Genomic DNA, 6,000 nt, shown 5'->3' with positions numbered 1-6,000 from the left:
TATAGCCATTAGCTTGTAATAGCCTATAATGAAGTATAATCTGCAAAAATACTGAATCACTATGCTGTATACATGAAACTAATATAATATTGTAAATCAACTATATTTCTATTTAAAAAACTGTACTAAGGATACAATTTCCATTTGGTTCTCCTTTATGTCATCTATTTCTTTGCTGAGACTTTTTCATTCACTTCAAACCTGTTCAGAACTGCTCTTTGAAGCACTTTTATGTTGAATGTTTTAAAATCCTTGTCATATAATTCCAACATCTGTGTGACATAGGTCTTGGTATCTGTTGGTTGATTTTTCTTATTTGAGATTTTCCTGTTTCTTGTTATGACAAGTTATTTTCATTTGTATCCTGGACAGTTTTGACATTATGTGATGGGACTCTGGATCTTACTTAAATCGTCTGTTGAGCTGACCTCCTCTGATACCATGTCAGAAAGGGGATGCGGCCTTGTTACTACCAGTTAGAGGTGGAAGACCATATTTCCTACCTTGTTTTCACTGTGAGGCAGGAGAGGCACTTGTTACTATTGGGAAGGAGTAAAAAGAAAGACAAGAAGGGCACAGTTTACTGATCCCATTCTTAGCAGAGAGCAACGTTCTCTTCTCAGAGCCATGTTCTTTACTCCACCAGTAGATGGCGCACATTTCCACGTGATTAGATTACAGAGCGCGTCGTTCAATGGGGCCCTTCTAAACCGAGCCTGATTTTAATAATAACCATTCTTTCTGAACTATGTACCTGGCTATTTACATTCACCATTTAGTTCTTAGCGCAGCGTTGTGGAGAAGCTATCATTATCCCCACTTTAGAGATAAGGAGTCAGGCTCAGAGGTAAAATCTCTTGCTCAAGCCTGGATTCCAAACTACCTCTCTGATTCCAGAATCTCTGTTCTTTCCATCACACCATCACGCCAAGCGGTCTTTTGGAAAGCCTAAGGCAAGTTTTTCTAATTGGTGGAATTCTTGGGAGGCTCTCTTTGACTGGAGGGCTTTCTTAGTGCAGCTGCCGCAAAATGCAATAGGAGTCAGAGACTAATTTGGGCTGTTTCAGACCAGGCAAATCACTTAATCTGCATGCCTCATCTTCCTCATCTGTCAAATGGGAATGATAAAATCTGCTCTACTTAATTCCGAAGGTGGTGTTATGGTAGAAGCGGGAGAGAGATGTGAAAACACTCTGCAAAATAGGAAACACTAGAAGTATGATGTATTCAACAGTTTATTGCTGGTCCATGACAAGAAATTGAGATTAAATGTTTCAAAACCTTAACAGAAAATTGACAGAGTAATTTTATGTCTGTTGAATACAATCAGAAAAGAATTGGGCTTGTATTTCTCTTTTGTTTTGATTTCATTTTTCTAGTCATTCATTTTTATTGTGTTATATAAAATTATTGGTACACAATGGATTTGGGGGAAAAGGGTCCTTCACCATAAATGGTTTGAGAAGCTCTGCTGATGAATATAAAGGAAGTATAGGACATGGACCGTGTCCTCAAGGAGCTCTCACGGTAGTAGGTGAAAAGGCATCACAGTGGTTCTGAGAAAACACCACCACTACTCTGTGGGCTTGCACTGCTGCATGGAAAAGAAGGCAATACAGACCTGGATGGAATACAGAGTAGAGACCTGCACATCCTCAAAACCACTCTCTAAATGAACTCTCTTATTTGCGCCCTTAGAGCTTAGCAGCTCTAATCTAAATAGAATTGGACTTCTCTCAAATAGAGGGCAACCTGATATGGGATTTATACAAAGTAAAATTTCTCATGAAAACCATCTGTCAAAAATTCTGCTGGGCCCAATTAGAGAACTATAAAGACTGAGTTTTTGCACAACATAGACTTTCTAGTATATGCTCACAGGCTAACAGGATCTTTCTTTAGCTGACACTAAGGCAGGAAGCTGACCAACTCTCTCTTCAATCTAAATATCATCCTTGACAGGCTATTCAAAAATTTTTCTATATTACTTTTTAAGATACATAATTGAATAGGTAATACACTTCCATGGCACAAAATTGAGAAAGTACACAGCTCCACACCTTCCTTTTTTTCATAGAATTTTACATATAAGCACATAAAGAGCATATATAAAATAGAAACTGAATCACTGTGCTATACAGCTATACACCTGAAACTAACACAACATTGTGAACCAACTATACTTCAATAAAAAAGTTAAAAATTACGTTATTTGATCAATCCTCTTCTGATGGAGATCTTGTTGTTTTTTATTTTTATTACTACAAACAATTGCACACAATAGTTTACACCTATGCAAACATAACTGACAGAGAGATTCTTAGAAATGGAATTTTTGGATCAAAGCCTCATGTATTTAAAATTTTTATTGCTATTTCAAAGTTGCCCTCAATTGACTAATTGCACTCCCACCAGCAATTTGAGAGGACTCCTCCCACCTCCAGCTTTGTCAACACAGTATATTACCAACATTTTTATGCTTTACTGAGGGTAACTCACTGTGGTTTTCATTAGTGTTTCTCCAATCATGAGGTTAGCTACCATTATGTCCTAGAAACCATTTGTTAATTTTGATACTCAGCTCTCTAGGTACAAGGTGATTGGTTTTTTTGCTTTTTATTTTTTAATTAATTAATTAATTTATTTATTTTTGGCTGCGTTGGGTCTTCGTTGCTGCACACAGGCTTTCTCTAGTTGCAGTGAGTGGGGGCTACTCTTCGTTGTGGTGTGCGGGCTTCTCATTGTGGTGGCTTCTCGTGTTGCAGAGCATGGGCTCTAGGCGTGTGGGCTTCAGTAGTTGTGGTGCATGGGCTTAGTTGCTCCGTGGCATGTGGGATCTTCCTGGACCAGGGCTCAAACCCGTGTCCCCTGCATTGGCAGACGGATTCTTAACCACTGCACCACCAGGGAAGTCCAGTACAAGGTGACTGCAAATGATCTTAGATCACTCTATTTTCAGACTTAACCTACTGTCTTGATAGATTCCCTGAGCTACAGAACTTTGTTCATTTCCTTTTATTCTGCCCCATTTTTTTAGAACTATTCCAGGCATCCCTTGGGCACCCCAGATATTTTATTTTATTTATGCATGGTATTTTATTTTCTTTTTTAATTGAAGTATAGTTGATTTACAATGTTGTGTTACTTTCTGGAGTACAGCAAAGTGATTCAGTTATACATACATACATATATTTCATATTCTTTTCTATTATAGGTTATTACAAGATATTGAATATAGTTCCCTGTGCTATGCAGTAGGACCTTGTTTATCTATTTTATATATAGTAGCCTGTACCACTTATTTTATTTTAAAACTAGTATCCCTAGGGGCTAACACGTGCCTGGCACAATAGTAAAGACTCAAACAAAATGTGGAACAAATAAAGAACAATACCAGAAACATTCACTTACTACTTTACATGGCTATGTACTCATGTAACTATTTCACTCTGGATTTGCAATGACAATTTCAAAATTAAAGATAAAGCTGCTTTATTATTTACAATAGCCAAAACATGGAAGCAACCTAAATGTCCATCAACAGATGAATGGATAAAGAGGATGTGGTATGGAATACCACACACAATGGAATATTACTCAGCCATAAAAAAGAATAAAATAATGCCATTTGCAGCAACATGGATAGACCTAGAGATTATCATATTAAGTGAAGTAAGTCAGGCAGAGAAAGACAAATATTATATGATACCACTTATATGTGGACTCTAAAAAAAGATACACATGAACTTATTTACAAAACAGAAAAAAGACTCACAGACATAGATAACAAACTTATGGTTAACAAAGGGGAAACGGGGGGGGGAGATAAATTAGGAGTTTGCGATGAACATATATACACTACTATATATAAAATAAACAACAAGGATCTACTGTATAGCACAGGGAACTATATCCAACATCTTGTAATAATCCCTAATGGAAAAGAATCTGAAACATTATATATATATATATATATATATATATATATCTGAATCACTTTGCTGTTCACCTGAAACTAACACAACATTGTAAATTAACTGTACCTCAATTTTAAAAAATGGTTAAAAAAAGATAAAGCTGCTTTAGATATGACAGTTTAGGTGCCACTGTGACCTATTGCTCTAAAGGTTTTTCTTTTGCAAAATTAACTCTAAAATGCTACATTTTATTATACAGAGAAATCCACTGTTTTACTGTATCTTTATAATTAACTTTTAAGATCACATTGTGTTTACTCTTTACTTTGTAAGACCTGAAATGGCTCTTGACCGAAAGTCTGCTGACCACTGTGGGGGGTTGGGCGGGAACATTTTTTCAAGTTTTTCCAAGGATGGGGGAGGAGAACAGAGGGTCTCATTTATGTTGATCTATCTACACTCTTTTGGCCAGATCCACTTGTGACCGTGTACACACACTTGTGGGGCACCTGGCTAAGGTTCTCATGGGGAAGAGAACAGAGTTAACAGAATCCATACCTCCTGATTAAATTATTAACTTTGCCTCATTAGCACCACACTCTAACCATTTCACTTGGGAAGGTATTGTTGTATAGGCATTTATTACTCACCACATAAATAACTCCTGCAAAACTTGTGGATCCAAAGGAGGCTTATTAATCATCATCACCATTAATAGTAATACTAGCTCACATTTATTGAGCACTTAACATTTTCCAACTATTTAAAATCTATTAATACATTTTATCCTATTATTCATGTTACAGATAAGAAACCTGAAGGAGAGTGAAACTTGAACGACGTGACACAGCTAATAAGTGTCTGAGTCTGGTTGGTTCTGAGCCCAGGCAGTCTGGCTCCAGAGTCGATTCACGTAACTGGTTTTGTTTTGCAATTCGCAAAAGATAGAATGTTCTTTTATGAAGTGTACTCCTAAAACAGGAGCCCTCCGAGCTGTCAGCGGTCAGTGGCGACACCACGTGGTCATCTGGTTGTACTGCAGCCCTCATACTCTCCATAAATCACTCCTGCCCAAGCTCTCCCAAATAAACCCGTATTCCACGTAAAGCCAATATTTGCTCGCTCTACAGTGGTGGCTTCCAACCAGATTGCCATCCTGCAACCATCTTTTTCTTGTCTCATAGGGAAAGGCATCTTTTCCAAGCTTAGCTTGTATTTTGCATCTCATTTCTATTTCATGTATTTTACTCCACTATTTATCCCCTCCTTTTCTTGCCTCTTCAATTTCTGTTTCACTAGTGTCTTTTCCTGCTCAACCTACAGGTAAGCTCTGGTTTCTCCTATCCTGCAACGACAAAAGCCAAGCAACCAACCAACCTCTCCTTGAACAATTACTCCAAATTCACCTTCTTAAAGAAGAGTGACAGATATTAACTAGACTTATTGTGGTAATGATAGCGAGTCAGCACACCTGAAACTAATATAATGTTATATGTCAATTATACCTCAACTACAAAAAAAGAATTGTCTCAATAAAGGGATTACCTTGCTCAAAAACCTTCTTTTTCAATCATTTTCTGAATTAAGTACAAATCTCAGTCCAACATTCAGGATTCTCCAAAATTGGGCCTGAATTTACCTTCTGGTTACATCGCCTACAACTTCCATACACTTCTTTACCCTAAGCTTCAACCATGGAGGACTACTCACAGGTCCTCATATGTGATTTCTTGCCTGCATACCTTTGTACAAGGTGTTACCTCTGCTTGCATTTACCATCATCAGAGGACTCAGCACAACCTGCCCTGATTCTTTCTAGTCGCTTGTGGCTATCCCCCACCCATGCACCCACCCACCTATATACTGCCAGTGCCTGAAAGCAGAGAATAAATGTTCTCAGGTGAGAAAGTAAAAATTAGCTTGGACTGAGAAAGCAAAAACCTGGCCTTTCATCAGGCTGGAATAACAGACACAAACAAAACCAGCTGTAAATTTAATGGGGAACAATATTTCTCCCAGAGACATGCTGCAGCTGTAAGAGGATAACAGTCGCCTTATCTGAGTGACCACCATGTTTTTTACT

The sequence above is a fragment of the Lagenorhynchus albirostris genome, chromosome X, assembly GCF_949774975.1.
Source record: "Lagenorhynchus albirostris chromosome X, mLagAlb1.1, whole genome shotgun sequence".
Classification (NCBI taxonomy): Eukaryota; Metazoa; Chordata; class Mammalia; order Artiodactyla; family Delphinidae; genus Lagenorhynchus; species Lagenorhynchus albirostris.
This window is presented reverse-complemented; position numbering follows the sequence as displayed.